This window comes from Rattus norvegicus, chromosome X (assembly GCF_036323735.1).
Source record: "Rattus norvegicus strain BN/NHsdMcwi chromosome X, GRCr8, whole genome shotgun sequence".
In the NCBI taxonomy this organism is placed as follows: Eukaryota; Metazoa; Chordata; class Mammalia; order Rodentia; family Muridae; genus Rattus; species Rattus norvegicus.
The window spans coordinates 150,466,816-150,483,255 of record NC_086039.1 but is presented as its reverse complement, the minus strand read 5'-3'; the positions used below and the strand labels follow the sequence as shown (position 1 = coordinate 150,483,255).

Sequence of the window (16,440 nt, the reverse complement as noted above, 5' to 3'; positions counted from 1 at the left end):
GTAAGTTTTTTAACAAGTAATCTGTCTCTAGTCCCACCACAGCTCATTTTTAATATATAGATGTACAGATTAAAAAAGAAAAAGAATGAAGATATCAAGTTGCTTCTAATATTTTGGGTGAAAAGTGGGAACAAGCCTATTAGTTTTGAACTGGCAGTCTTCCTAAGGAAGAGGAATGAGTTACTTTGTTATAATAATACATGGGATGGGGTGAGGTATCTCAAACTGAAAATCTATGTAAAAAATTAGAAACCTGTTTTATTTATATGTTTATTAGAAATGTAATTTTACAGAGAGTTTATAAGACATTCAGAAGATACCACTGCTATACAATTTGAACCTTTGTTTCATCATATGTTCAAAGGAGAGAAACTAAACCATGACCAAAGAGCTAGAGACAGTCCCTGCTCCTTCTGTTAAATGACCCTGGAGGAGACTTATCCTAATGCTAGATAGATTTCAGTATGTTCAAACATAGGCTTCCATGTGAGTAGTATTGCTTATTCTTCACCTCATCAACATATTACAGAACCAGAGCAAAGAGTAGATTAAGTTTCTTTCTATAGAAGAAAAAATGTAAAACAAAAAAAGTTGGTTTTTCAGAGATCCAACATAAAGGAGATTTCCATGTTATTTTTTAAAATAAATAGTTAGCATTCAAAAATAAAGCTTTGAAGAATGATAAAATCTGATGGAGCTGATAGACCCCATTTATACCAAATCTATTATTTTATATATTATTTGAAGGTCTGTTTTTTAATATGTGTCTCTATGGTATAAAATACATAAAAGTGGGACCTGTTGATTAGAAGGTGGCTTGGTTCTTTCGCTGAGACAAATCTCCATGCCAAAGGAGCCATCTTATAAAAATAAACAAATGGGAGCTAAGGGTAGTGAACATTACAGTTTGAAAAGGTGAGCACCCAGAGCTATTATGGCAGGGAACATAATGGCAAACAGGTAGAATAGCATTGGAGTAGTTGCTGATAATTTACATCCTGATCTTCAGCCACAGAGGCAATTAAGGATGTCATGGGATTTTGAAATCTCAAAGTTTACCCCCAGTGATATATCTTCTTCAACAAGGCTATAGCTTGTAATTTTTCATTATTTCCATGTTTATTTTCCATCTGTATGACCTGTCTGTTATGCAAAGTTGCATGTTGAAGTCTCCTGTTTATTATTTGGGGTTTAATATGTGATTTATGGTTTATTGTTTCTTTTATGAATGTAAAAGGGCATTTAGGGCTGATAGATTCAGAATTGATATGTTATCTTGGTAGACTTTTCCTTTTAGTATTAGGGTTCATTCCCCATCTCTCTTTTTTTCTTCAATATTAGAGTGGCTGCTCCAGCTTTTTTCTTTGGTCTTTATTCTTGCCCTTTAGGGTGTAATATGTTACTGAGATGTGTATACAGCGGAATGATGGATCCTATTTCAGCATCCACTCTTCTGAGCCTGTGTCATTTTATTAGGTAATTGAGTCCACTGATGTTCAGAGATGCTAAGAACCAGTGATTATTAATTCCTGTTATTTTGATGTTGGTTGGGTTGTTTGTATGTGTGTTTCCCTTCTTTTGCTGGTGTGGAATTATGTCTAGTTCTCTTGGGAGTAATTAACCTCCTTGTCTCCTGGTTTTGGAATTTTTCTTCTATTATTTTCTTTATGGATATTTTTTGCTTAAGTATTGTTTTACTTTAGTTTTATCATTGAATAGCTTGCTTTCTTCATGGTGGTTCAAAGTTTTGCTGAGATAACATCTGTTGTCTCTTAGAGGCTGTAAGATATAGTCTAAGGAATTGTTTCTGTTGATCAGTCAGGTATAAGGCTGATAAATCTGTCTTCATATGATACTTGGCCTTTTTTATTGCAGTTTTTTTTCCTTATTTTGTACATTTAGTGTTTAAATTATACTGGGAGGGTGGTATAAGTCTGCCAGAATGTGAAGAAACCTCCATAAAAATATGGAAGCAGCTATGGCCCTCTTCAGGCCATTTGTAAAGTTTCACCAGTTTCATTTTTTAAATAAACAAAATCAGAAATTAAAAGGGAAACATAGAAAAATTAAGTATAAATTCAAAGAATCATTACCTGTTACTTCAAAAGCCTGCTCTACATAAAATTGGATTTTTAACAAAATGTACAATATTCTTCACAGATACCACTTCACCCAAGGTTAACTCAAGATCAGGTAAAATATTGAAACATACCTGTAATCCCTAGGGAAATAGATGCAGTCATCAAAAGTATCCCAATCGACAAAAGCCCAGGGCCAAATGATTTTAGTGCAGCATTCTACCAGGCTTTTAAAGAAAAAGCTAAATTTCTCTTATCAATAGTGATGCAGATATACTCAATAAAATCTCAGAAAATGTACCAGAGAGTAGGATAAGCAAGGGTCTCAAGAATCAGTGGGGGTGACTTTAGCTGTGACAGAGAACATTGGGGATATGGAACCTGAAGTGGCCATCTCCTGCAGCCAAACAGGGACACCAATCTACCCATAACACTTTCAACCCAAAAGTTATCTTGTATATAAGAAATGCAGGGATAGAGGATGGAGCACAGACTGAGGAAATGGCTAAGCAATAACTGGATAACTACAGACCCATCCCATGGGCAAGCAACAACCACTAACACTACTCACCATACTCCGTTATCTTGCAGACAGGGGTCTAGCATGAATTTCCTCTGAGAGGCTCTATCCAGTAGTTGATTCAGACAGATACCGATTCTTACAGCCAAACAGTGGATGGAGTTTTTAGACTCTATGGAAGAATAGGAGTAAGGATTTCAGGTCCTAAAGGGAATAGGAACTCCATAGGAAGACCAAGAGGAAGAGAATTCACTCACCTGGAATCTTGGGACTCCTCAGAGACTGAACTACCAACCAACAACCATACATAGGCTAAACCTAGACCTCCCCACACAGATATGTAGCAGCTGTGCAGCTTGGTCTTCATGTGGGTCTTAATAACTGAAAAAGGAGCTATCCTGAATGCTGTTTACTGTCTATGAAATCCATCCACCTAACTGGCTGCCTTCTGTGGCCTCAGTCTGAAAGGATTTGTCTCACCCTTCAGAGGCTTGGTGCACTAGGGTAGGGTGTTAACCAGCCCCCCACCCCCGCCCTCTCATGGGAATAGGAGAGGAGAGATTGGGGGGTGGCAGTATTCAAGATATAAAATAAATAAATAAAAATAGACGGACAAATAGATAGAACTTATTTTTTCCTCCATCATTATTAAATTGGGTATTTCCTTTTTACATTTCAATTGTTATTCCCTTTCCTGGTATCTAGGCCAACATACCCCTAACCCCTCCCTCTCCCCTTCTCTGTGGGTGTTCCCCTCCTCATCCTCCCCCCATTACGGCCCTCCCCCCCAACAATCACGTTCACTGGGGGTTCAGTCTTGGCAGGACCAAGGGCTTCCCCTTCCACTGGTGCTCTTACTAGGCTATCCATTGCTACCTATGAGGTTGGAGTCCAGGGTCAGTCCATGGATACTGGCTTAGTCCCTGCAAGCTCTAGTTGTTTGGCATTATTGTTCATATGGGGTCTCAAGGCCCTTCAAGCTCTTCCAGTCCTTTCTCTGATTCCTTCAACAGGGGTCCCGTTCTCAGTTAAGTGGTTTTCGGCTGGCATTTGCCTATGTATTTGCTGTATTCTGGCTGTGCCTCTCGGGAGAGATCTACATCCGGTTCCTGTCAGCCTGTACTTCTTTGCTTCATCCATTTTACCTAATTTGGTGTCTGATGCCATGTAATCTTGGTTACTGTTGCTTGGGTTCCTGTGCTTGCTTCTCACCATCACATTGTCTCTCGTGTTACGTTGTTCTGCTATTTCTGACAGTGGTTAGACCGTCCTACAGGCCTGTGTGTCAGTAGTGCTGTAGACCTGTTTTCCTGTTTTCCATCAGCCAGTTATGGGAACAGAGTGTTCTACTTTCAGGCATGTAGTCATTCCTGTCTACTGGTCTTCAGATGTTCCTATGAGCGTGTGTCCTGAGTCCACCAGGCAGGTCACTTGGAGCAGAAAAGTTGGTCTTACCTCTGGTCTTGGGCCTAGAGTCACTCCTCTGAGCTGGGTTTCAGCTCTCTGTGAGGGGGGGCCCAGATGATGCTAGGCGTTTCCCTCTAGAGTCAGAAATGTGGGCAGAGAGTAGTCTCCTCTGGCTTCCCAGGCATGTCTCCCCCTCTGAAGTAAAACTTATTGATAATGGCCTTTGTACTCACAGAAAATATCCCAGATTATCTCATTTACTCATTTTGACTATTGAGTATTAAGTTAATATCAATCAAAGTTTTTTTTTTCAAATGAAGTAATTTGGTTAAAAGTTTTGGTCAAAAAATTTGTCATTCTAGTGCAAAAAATGGAAAGCTGCAACAGGCTTATTCTCATGATTCAACTCTTGACAGAAAGATAGGGTCCATGAGAGAATATTTTCTGAAAATTTTAGGTGAAAAACTGGGTTTGTTGTTTGGCTCATAAATAGCTCTAGGTCAAGTAACATGGGCAATACTATATTCTGAGTTAGTTGAAATTGATAGTATCATCAAGGCTGGGGCTTCAGCAAATATATGTTGCACGAGTTGTGTGCAGTGCCCTATTCAGATTGGTGCCGGTCACATGAAGTACATATGACTGGCACCATACTGGATAATGTAATGCTCACTGTATTCTTCATGTGATTTGGCCCTGAGTGTTCATGGTAGTATAATTCAAAACATGTCACATGTCTTATACAATTTCAATTTGTCATTTGATACCCATGGCATCTATAATTACAGAAGATATTTTCTTTTCTAGAAATCATATTTCACGAGCACTTACAGATCATAGAAGGTAAAATTGGAAGACACTAAATAACTTTCTAAATATAACTAAATAACAAGTAAAAAATATGTGTAAACTTCAGTACTTAGAAAACATGCCAGTACTATATTAAACATGCTATAAATAACTGTGACCTATTTGAGTAATGTTCAGGAAATGTAATAATTGTTGTGTTAACTGTGTTCATAATGATATAGATGCATATGCACAGGAGTTCCATAGAGGCATTGTGGCCAACTTCACAATAGGTATTCTCAATAGGGACACTTAGTGTTACATCCTTAATTATGCTACTTAAATGTTAAAGAAAACATTACAGAAAATCATTATTGGACATCCTAATAAACAAGCAATATTTTTTTCTTTTACAGTGAGAGGCTATGTAGTAAAAATCAGTCACAAAAAGAGAGTGCAAATGAAAGAACATACTCTTAACATATGTGTGGAGAAGGTGAGTGACTAATTATTTTCTATGACTACTGATTAAATTATGCCAGAATACAGGTCCCATATTTACTTGATTTTCTGATCAAAGTTTACGGGAATTATCCAGTCCCGGAATATACAAAATTCATTTGTGTATTGCTTTAACTAGTTGGATGGCAGTCAGGTGAGTTATTAAGGAACATGATGCCTTAAAAAGAAGGCTCACAATATTCTTCAGTTGTGTTCATGGATGTTGGTGTACATTCAGGCTTCTTAGTAATGGCTTCTTGATCATCATTGGGAATTTGAACCTCCAGTAATCACATCTAGTTTGTATGGATAATTTATTTTCATTTAGTATTCATCACATGATCACATCTAGGTTGGAAATAAATATATAGAAGGGTCTCTATGTAAAGAAAATAATATATACTTATTGAGTTATGCTTGCACGAGCATCTGTGCACCATGTGCAGGAAGCTGCTGGCAAGGCCTGAGGAGGGAACTGGATCCCCTAGAACTGGAGTTACGTGTGTGTTTGTGAGCTGCCATGCTGGGATGTGAATCCAGATTCTCTGGAAGAACAGCCAGTGCTCTTAACTGCTGAGCCATCTCTCCAGTCTCTGTTTTGTCTAAAACAAAAAACCCTAAAAATAAAGATGAGTTTCAGTCCCCCCCCAAAAAAAAGAAAAAAGAAAATAATATATACTTATTAAGTTGGCATTGGCAATTAGAGAAGTAATCATATATTGACCCAAAATGTTGAGTAGAAATGCAAGGTATTTAGGTGATGAAAATAAGTGTCAATAGCCTTAAGGAGTCATACACTAAGGTACATATTTATTAAGTGATGCGGTTCAGATATAGTTCATATTACTACTGCACATAAAATACTGTAATGTTGCCAATGACATGAACAAAATGTGAATGTAAATGCAAATATAGCATATCACATTAGTATTACCTTTGTTTAGACAGGGTTTCAAAGCTTTATGCATCCTGGCATGGTATTCTCCTATTTAGCAGTTCATTGGTGTTTCTTGGAATAATTCATAAGATGACTTAAATTCGTGATCTTCATTTTCTGGCTCAAGATGTAAATAATTAACTGTCTTTTAAAATAAAATTTTTAATGGTCTTGTATACCTAAGACCATTGCATCTTAATCAAAATGAAGAGGGCTAGCATCAGTGCTTTAGCATTTTCTGTCACTTCTGAAACATGAAAGGAACTTCCGGGATCATGAATCATTCTATATTTGTTGTAGTGACAAAACTTCAGGGGATGATGTAGATAGTAGTGTTACTTCCTCCATTTTTCATCATGAAGTGCTTTGTCAGTATTCAGGTAGTAGGCTAAAGCACTCTGTATGTGATTCCTGATTGTATAAGTAAGGCACTGAAAACCCAGTGTTTTTCATAGCATAAAAGTAATAATAATCATAGAATTATCAACACCATGGAATTTTTCTTTTTCCTCTTTCTTTTTATCCTTTTCTCAAAAAATACATCCCAACCTCAGCCTCCTCCCAGAACTAACCCCCTACCTCCCTTCTCTCCCAGAACCTCTGCTCTTACATTTCCGTTCAGAAAGAAAGCTGGCCACCAGGTATATCAATAAACATGACATAACAGGATTCAATAAGACTAGGTTTATCCCCTCATAAGGTTGGCTTGAGACAACCCAGTAGGAACAGAAGGGACCCAGAAGCAGTAAAGGAGTCAGAGACACTGTCACTTTCACTGTTAGAAGTCTCACAAACATCCTAACCTAAACAACCATAGCATGCATTCAGAGGACCTAGTACAGACCTTGTACAGGCTTAATGACTACCACTCACTCCATCCTTACTTGATTCTGAGTCATGTTCTCCTAGTTTCCTCCACATCTCTAGCCATTGCAAACCTTCTTCTAAGCTTTTTCTGTAGTGCTCTTCTACCACCAGCTGCTGGAGGAAGCCTCTCTGAGAATTGAGCAAGGCACCAATGTATGACTATAGCACAATATCATTAGGAGTAATTTAATTGACCGAAGCCTATAATGTTTGGTTCTACTCTGGGTCTCTGGGCCATCTAGCTTCAGGATTCTGACAATCCAAGCCATGTCAGGCATCAATTCCCTGCTTTGATTTGTGGCACTCCCACAAGCTCTAAGTTACCATTGCCTCCCAGAGCATGTGGCAGACAGGATTGGCTATGCTTCATAGGTTTTATACCTTTGTTGGTATCCAAGCCCGACCTCTTGGGAGCCTAGCTTGATTACTATGCTTCCTGAGACTTGAAATGGGTGATGATATGTATAATATTATATTTATATAATTCACATTCATTTAGCGATCCTTAGTACTTTATTCTTAGCACTTTGAGCATCCAGGAACCTTTGGCTTTGCTAATGTTAAAAATACTGGGTATTCAAAAGTGTTTGAAGGTACTTCTTCCTTTTTCTGTGGTACAAATCTGAGTAGTGTTGATTTTAGATTTTGAAAAGTAAGATACAATTCTGTGGTGAGTCTATCTGCTATAAGATCTATTCATTTGGGACACTTTATTGCTCTTTTGATCTTGTTGTATCTTGGTTATATTTCTAATGCTTTGATAAAACACTAAGACCAAAAGGGACATGGGAAGAAAATGATCATGAAGTAAATTCAAGTGATACATGCTAAAAACTTGAAAGTAGGAACTGAAACAGAATCCATAGAATAATGAAGCTTACTGGCTTTCTCTCCTTGACTTGCTCAGTTTCCTGTCTTCTACCATCCTGGTTTATATACTCAGGAATGGTACTACTATATGTTCTTTATGCATAGTTAAAAGTTCAAGAAATATGATTGTAGTCAATTCTGAATTATCATTAATACAGTGGTATATTACAAGATAGACTAAACAGGATTCATGATTATTTTGATTCCTATCCTTAATCATTAGTTTTCTTAGATTATAAAATCCAAAGGAGTACAGAATTAAATTTATACCCTATAAAAATAGAAAAAAAATTAGATCAAGGTTATATTATTGATTCTCAAAAACATCTAGTTTGGAAGAATGTAGGCCAGAGGGCCTATGGTTGTCATAAATATGTTTGGGAATGAGATTTTATAATCTGTGGTCATATTAACGTTCACATTAGCAACTTGTGTGTGATATAATATGAAAGTTGCTTGTGTTTGGGACTGTCTGATGCCAATCCTCATACTCATTGACCAAATTGTGTGCAGTACAATATTCAGAGTGGTAGCAGTCACTTTATTCTAAAGTAACTGTGGCATTTCTGAATAGAGTAATGTTCACCAAATTCAGCATTTGTGGTATACTCACTGAAGATCCAAGGAGACACTGTATTCACCGTCAGTACCCAAGATTGATACAGTGGTAACTTTAATTGGCATTTCTACATGTTTAAAAAAGAAACATTTTATGGTCATCTTAATATACAAAAATGCAATCATATTTTTCTGGGTAGTATAAACTATTCACTGAAAGGGGAAAGTAAATCATAGGTCATGCTTTAAGGAAAAGTGTAGTGAAGGAATATAACTATTCTCAAAGACAGATGAACAAATATGTGGAAGTACAGCTATGCTTGTTTAATTTAGGCTTCAATTAAAGCTGGAGTATGTTATAGAAGCTGCATGCATGGCAAATTAATATAGAGTGTTGTGTGCAGTGCTTTATCTAGTTGGCTGTCAGTCACGTGAAACTCAAGTGCATGACACCATACTGGGTAGAGGAGGGCTCACGGTGTTCTTCATTTCTTGTGGGCTTTTGTGTTGATAACATGAATGCTACCATTTGACTGCAAAGAAACAGAACTGCGTTTCCAGGAGTATCTACATAGCTACCTTTAGATAAGGAGTACTGTTTTAGGGTGAGTAAGAATCTTTTTAAGTCAGACAAGAAAAAATAAGGTATATTAACACATGTCCCAGTACACAAATATATTTATGAAGGCACTACTTCTTGTTTTGACAAGCATTTCCTTTAGAAAAATACAAGCAAAAGGATTTATGGTGTGAGAACCACATACTAAAGGTCTATAATATTTTGATTTTAGATTAAATTGCAGAAGAGTTAAAACATTATGGTTTGGTAACTATGTAATGAAATGTGCCAGAGATGAGGGAAGCTTTTGTGACATTGTCAACTTAATTATAATCATGCTCAGTTTTGTACTATATTTTCTATTATTGTTACTAGTGAGATGAAATCCTTACAACCATGGCTTTTCTTTTTTCTTTTCATTTTCATATTGAATATTTTCTTTATCTACATTTCAATAATAATCCCTCTTCCCTGTTTCCCCTTCCCATCACATTTCCTGACCCCTGCTTCCATGAGCGTGCTCCCCCACCCACTCACTTCTACCTGCCTCTCTGTGCTGGCATTCCCCTACTCTTAGGCATCTAGCCTTCACAGGACCAAGAACCTCTTCCCATTGATGCTGACAAGGTTATCCTCTGCTATATGTGCAGCAGGAACCATGGGTTTCTCCATGTTTTTGGTTGGTGGTGCTCTGGGGGTTATCTTAGGTTGATATTTTTCTCCCTATGGGATCGCAAACCCCCTCAGCTATCTCAGTCCTTTCTCTAACCTCCTCCATTGACTCAGTCCAGTGGTTGGCTGAGAGCACTGGCCTTTGTATTCATCAGGCTCTGACAGAGTATATCAGGCTCCCTGTCAGCATGCACTTCTTGTCATCTCCAATAGGTTTGGTGACTGCATGTTGGTTTTCTTAAAGGAAGGTTCAGCAAATAACTCATATAATGCCCTCTATATGTAACCAAGGAAATTCAAGGTTTCTTTTTATAGGAATTTTTCATTCCTGATGGTTTGACTCTCTAAAAATACTTTGGACAATCTGATCTTAACCTCATGAGCCTCATGTTAAAAAATGTAAAGAAAGGTGCTAACATAAGGAACTTTTGTTATTAGTACATACATGTATAAAGTTAAATAGTGTAAATCATAGAATGTGAAGAGAGATGGAAGTTGAAGTGTAGTAATAGTAAGCCTTCCTTTAAATCTATGAATAAAAAAAGTATTGTTGATGTATCTAACTGTACTTAGATAATTGCTAAAAGATTGAAGATTATGGAATCAAGGTGATACAAAGGACTTCATTGAACAAGCTGTGTGCACTGCAATACTCAGATTGGTATGAGTCACTTCCTAAAACATGTTACTCCATTCATTCTGAGTAGAGCAAGGCACACCAAACACCAGTTTGTTTTGCTATCCGTAAATGTCTCATGTATGTATATGGTGATGTTGATTTATGCATCCATATTAGATGTGTTTTTTGATCTTCAAATTCATTATATTATACCTCACCTTGGACAGCTTGGATGAGTAAACAGGGTTAAGGAGGATGAAAAAGACCTTTATGGAAATACTACTATTCAGAAAAAGTGGCAATCAGCTTACTGTCATGCTAGTGAAAACAATTCTTCTAAACAGGAGAAATGTTTGAAAGATAGGTTGTTGGAGGGATCCAGGATGAAGAAGTCTTAAGATAGTCCACATGAAACATGAATAAATAGATTGGCATTTAATAATCATATGAGTTGGTTATTTGATGAAACCTAAAGATAAAGGGGATTGTGAAGGCTAGATTTTCCACATTTCCATATTAAAGGTATTATGTATGCTGCTTTACCTAATTTTCTATGCACCTTGAGAACCGTAAGGGATGATATCCCATATTGGGTAAATTAATATTTAATGAAGATTTTACTTCTTGTTGTGTGCTCACCTTAACGAATACATACAAGTATGTAGGCATAAAAATACAAAAGATTTTGTTTATTCTTCATATGAATAAATAAAATCAATTGAAACTAAGCGGTACAGGAGCACTTAACTTTACATTTACTCTTGTCAATTGTTGGCATTAATTGCTTAGAAAATAGATCCATATTTTGAAAATCATTTTGTATGCTTGTATATTATAGTATTTTACCCATCTTTTTTTTGTTCTAGCCAATTTTTCAACATCCAAAGCTTTTTTATTAACAGTAAGATATGTTTTTAGAGTTTGCATAGAGGTATAATTCACTTAAGAGTTTGTTTTAATTTTTCAGGGTGAGAGATAAAGATTCCCCTCTGTATTTTGACATCCAGTTTTTGAAACACTATTTCCCAGAGATACCTTTCTCTCTCTCTTGTATTTATTTCTGTTTTTTTTTTTAAGTCAAAATCAGGCTGTTCTAATTGTGTGGACTTAATTCTGAGCCTGTTATTTTTTATTCATTGATCTATAATTCTTTTTATGCGAATTTTTGTTGTTTGTATCACTTTACTCTGTAATAAATTTAGATCATGGAGGACAGTTTCAGTATTTTAATTTTCATTCCATGTTTCAATGGCGAAGCATGTTGGTTGTTTGTTTTTTTTTTTTTTCAAGTAAACTTCAGTTGTCTGCCCTGTGCCTAGGTGCCCCAAACATAGATCCAGGAAGCAGGATTTATTAGACTGATTTCAGTTCTTAATTTTTCATTCATCAATTTATATGAGAGAAATAACTACTGAAATATTTAGTTTATATAACAACAGCCTTGTATTAGTCATCCTCAGGTTCATTAATATTCTCAGTGTTTAGTTCTCAGGGTATGGATTTGTTCTGTAAGTTGCAAGAGATATTTACTCTCATAGTGCTATTGATAATAAAATCCATGATGTTATAGGTATCAAATTTATCAGTGGTATGATGAAATGTGAGGGTAATAGTGAAGACTTTTGTGGCAGTTCACAAAATCTGTTGAGTCTTTCTATTCAGATTGGCTCTGGAGAAAGAAATCTTATTTTACCAGGACCTCTATGTTAGGAGTAATTTTTCTCAATTTCCTAATTTGTTGTGCGTTCAGAGAAGTAATGATCTGTCCAGATCTTCCCTTGAATTACCTTGTAAGTTTCCTCAGTTAAGCATTCCATATATTCATGACTTAGGCATTCTTATGATTATTTCATTTATGAGTTTTCTACTCATGAATAATTGTGCCATAGAGAATATAATGAAAGTGAAGGGTAAGTACCTTCCCCTATGGCAAATAAGTGAATTCCAGTCTAAGAAGTGTAGGGAGTAAAATGTGAATCCACTACGACCCAATCCTAACCCACAACAATATCTAATATTTATATATCACACTGTAGAGTGTAGAACTAATGAAAATCGTTGTTAAACAACATACATCTGCAAATCTTCATGGGTGATTAGAAGTAGCTTTATAATACATTACATACAAATAGACAAAGGTCTACAAAATTTAGTATTTATGGAGGTGAAAAAAAGGACATGATAGTATAGAAGCACATACTATAGATTTGGGTATGCATTATAGCCACAGTAAATATAAATTTCCTTGAGATTGATTCAGTGCTGAGTCTATAATTTCAACTTTTATGATTGAACACAACCTGGAAGATAATGTTAACATAGTGATTCTCAACCTTTCTAATGCTGCCACCTTTTAATAGAGTTCCTCGTGTTGTAGTGACCTCTGGCTTCTACATAACTATAATTTACTACTGTTATGTATCATAATGTAAACATTTGACATACAGATGGCCTTACGGGACCTCTGTGAAAGGGTCTACAGACTCACAAAGGGGTCACAACTTATAAGTTGAGAACCACTGCATTAATAGACAGACAGAAAGACAGGAATGTGTTAATTTACTTATTCTGTTGGTAGTAAAAACTAGTCACCTGAAAACACATTTGACACATCTATGCCATACGTTTGTCAAATAGGATTCATCAAGGAGTGGCTGAAGCACTTCAATGGTTTGTGTGCCTACCATTCCATATTGTGGCTGGTGACTACCAGGACACAGGGGATGCAAAGCAAAGGCAGAAGCAACTGCACACCATTGCAAGCTTTAGTATATTCATTACTTCAATTTCCATTGTGGCAAGATATCATAACATCATTCTTTTCACAATACAAGGAACAACTGTGGCAAGACTAAACAGAAATATGACTAAACACAGGTTTCTTCACTAAATATTCACATAACAAATCACCCTTATTCTCATCAAAATATACGCGCCATTACCAAGAGAGCGTGAGAACCGCTTCCAGAGAAATAGGACACAGCAAAACATAGTTTAAGACCAAGTGAGAAAACCATTTTCCTCTCAAGAGCAGCATTCCAGCCAGCCCCTACTTGCACCTGTCACCAGTCCTTACTTGACCCTGCCTAGGAGCTTCATCTCTATTTCTCAGCAGAATCTCAGGTTTTTTTGTTTTGCATTTTCTTAAGATGATTTAAATTCTTTCTGAACTTAAACTTTTTGGCATATGGTCAAGAGCCAAAAAATAAAATGGATTAAATTACTTTCCAATAAAAATGAAATTGAAACATTTATATATTTTTGCTCCTCAGAATCATATGGGCTATTAGAATATAGTCAAGGTTTGATTAAAAAAACAATGTATGTGTATTTAGAATGCAGCAAGTTCATGTCTTGTGCTGTATTTGGATTAATGACAAAAGATGCAGCGGATAATGTAGTCAGCAGTGCTAGTACTCTAACATTGATTGTTTGTGTGTACTCTCAGGTGCCAGGCATCATCTATATTATTCAATTGTAATATATGTGTTTGTATTTTCTGTAATGGTGCTCATTGATTTTTGTGTAACAATAATACTAATAATGATAGTTTCAGTACCATAGAAATTTATCTCCTGGTACTAACAGTACTTTATTATACATCTGAACATTAAGGTCATTTCCAAGGGAACATTGTTAATAACTAAACATGAGATTTAAAATCTGAACCACCAAAAATTAGGGAGACTCAGATTGCATCCAAAAGTGGGTGGTGCTGCTTCCCCCATCTGTATGGAAGTCCCCTTGGGTAGTAGCAACATGGTACCTACTTATAGTGACAATAGCATGATTAATACCCTAGAACTCATATCCCTCATTGGTCCAAATGCTGTATAAAAATGCTTCTGCATAGCACATTAGATCTGCATTCAATGCTTATTCCTGCAGCGTCTTTCCCAGGTTGATAATGTGGCCTCCCTCACCCCTGACTGTGTCCCATTTCCCACCCCGGGAAGATTGCAATGGTGGAGGTTAAATAGGGAGGGATGGGAGATGAATGGGATTGGGGTACATGTCAAATTCACAAGGAATCAATGAATAGTTTAAATAAGGAAGATTCAGATATCAGTCTATGTGGTAAAGAATGATAGATGCAGAACTGAATAGAGTTCACTAAGGTAAAATATCTTTTTATTTCTGTGTTATACACAAGTTCTACTCAAATCTATTGCCAGTCACATTTCATTTTTCAGTTGGGTTCTTTAACAAGAGTAATGATTCACAATTAATGTATATTATTAAATCCATGATATTCATGGTTTAGATAAACTATTGAATTGTCAGAATTAGGTTTTTAGCAAGAATGTAGATTAGAAAACAAAAACATAGTAGATATTAATGTTCTTCCTGATACAAGAAAATGTTGAAAAAGCTTGTGCCTCTGTTTCAATTTTTGTTCCCATTGTAAAAGGGCAAGTGAGAGGAGGAACTGTTTGATAAGGAATGCATGAGAAAAGTAAAAAACTCAGTTTTAAGATCTTAATACTTAAACATACATAAAGGTGCAAAAATTATGGATTTTGTGAGTATGATAAAATATTCAGGGATGAGGAATGTTTTGTGGCAATATTTTTATTAAGGAGGTAATGATCTCATAAAGAAAGGTCCAACAAGAAACTGGTGCGATTTGGTCTTTAGGTGGCGCAGATGTAGCCAAGGTCCACTTGTGGTTCCTATTCTTACAGGCCTTGTAAATTTCTTATGACCTAGGCATTTTGGGTTAAACTGGACATTGTAGTGCATTCCTTTAATCCCAGCACTTCAGAGGCAGACACAGAATGATTTCTGTAAGCTTGTGGGAAGCGTGGTCTACATAGAGTTCCAGGATATCCATTATTGCAACGGATGGGGTTAGAGGAGCAAGTGGGACAGACCCTGTGTCAAAAGAAAACAAAAAATATTTGGGTTTATCCATTCATCACCTCATAGGGTATTGTATAGCTTAAAGAACAGAAACAAAAGGAAGAATGAATTATTTTCAAATCATCCAGAATTAAGGATAATAGTAGTAATATAAGCAATTAAAAGTGTAAATAGATGCAAAATAAAGTATACTATAATTTCCTTTGAACTGGTGAATAAAGAAACCATGTAAAAATGAAATGATTGGTTTGACCACCATCCAAAGGGTACACATGGAAAGATGCAAGCTCCTGCTGCATTGTAGCAGAGGATGGCCTCTATGGGCACCAATGGTTGGGGAAGCCCTTGGTCCTGGCAAGGCTCAACTCCTACATTGTAGGAGAATATCAGGGTGGCGAGGTGGGAAGCGGGTTACATGGGTAGAAGAACACCCTCATTGAAGGATGTGGAGAACGAATGGCATAGGGGGTTTAAGGATGGGAAACCAGGAAAGGGGATAACCTTAGAAATGTAAATACATAAAAAATAAGATGAGTGGAAATCTTTTATTCCAAGACCTCTTTGAACAAGTGTGCACTGCAATACTTAGATTGGTGTGAGTCACTTTGAATTACATGTTACTCCATCCTCTCTTTGTAGAGTAAGGAATTTCAAGCATCAATTTGTTTTGCTTATATGTTTGTCCTGTATAAATATGGTGATGTACATATACAAATGCATTACATGTGTTTTTCAATTTCTGGTTTTATTGTAGATGGCTTCGTAATAGAACATCAAGATAGATTAAATGGAAAATAATTAACACCTACATGTTACAAGAGAAGAAAAACAACCTGAATGATAAATCCGTATTCACATATGTGAAATTGCACTCCCTCTTGTTTTGAGAAGACCATTCATGGAAACAGAAGACGCATCAGAGGAATTTATGGTGAAGAACTGTGTGTGTGTGTGTGTGTGTGTGAGAGAGAGAGAGAGAGACAGAGAGAGAGAGAGAGAGAGAGAGAGAATTATAAAGTATGTCAGGTTTTAGCTGTTATGTTCAGTTGATACATTGATAGTTAAAGTGGATCATGCAAGTTACATTTGCAACATTTTCATATTAAACTATGGTGTACCCTGTTTTACCTAATTTGTTGTCCATCATGTAAAATTTAAGTGATGATAGACGCCAATTTGGGTAGAGGAAGGCTCACTATG

General features: G+C 36.4%; 1 long non-coding RNA gene and 5 other non-coding genes across 9 annotated transcripts in view; all 6 read left to right on the top strand.

The window, feature by feature from the left end:
• The window catches only part of LOC108349259 (uncharacterized), a 75,470-nt gene extending 59,105 nt beyond the window's left edge, over positions 1-16,365 (top strand). For all 4 annotated transcript variants that reach the window (XR_010061302.1, XR_010061301.1, XR_005498163.2 and 1 more), the window contains 2 exons: positions 5,211-5,290; positions 15,995-16,365. This is a non-coding gene — a long non-coding RNA (uncharacterized LOC108349259). The remainder of the gene's footprint in view (positions 1-5,210; positions 5,291-15,994) is intronic.
• Mir871 (microRNA 871) lies at positions 4,601-4,677 on the top strand. The gene has a single exon (NR_032255.1). It is a non-coding gene; the product is annotated as a microRNA 871 (primary transcript).
• Positions 8,478-8,554, top strand: Mir881 (microRNA 881). The gene has a single exon (NR_032262.1). It is a non-coding gene; the product is annotated as a microRNA 881 (primary transcript).
• On the top strand, positions 8,927-9,003 carry Mir878 (microRNA 878). Its single transcript, NR_032259.1, has one exon. It is a non-coding gene; the product is annotated as a microRNA 878 (primary transcript).
• Positions 10,399-10,476, top strand: Mir880 (microRNA 880). The gene has a single exon (NR_032261.1). It is a non-coding gene; the product is annotated as a microRNA 880 (primary transcript).
• Positions 16,357-16,434, top strand: Mir463 (microRNA 463). The gene has a single exon (NR_032280.1). It is a non-coding gene; the product is annotated as a microRNA 463 (primary transcript).
• Positions 16,435-16,440: the final 6 nt, after the last annotated feature.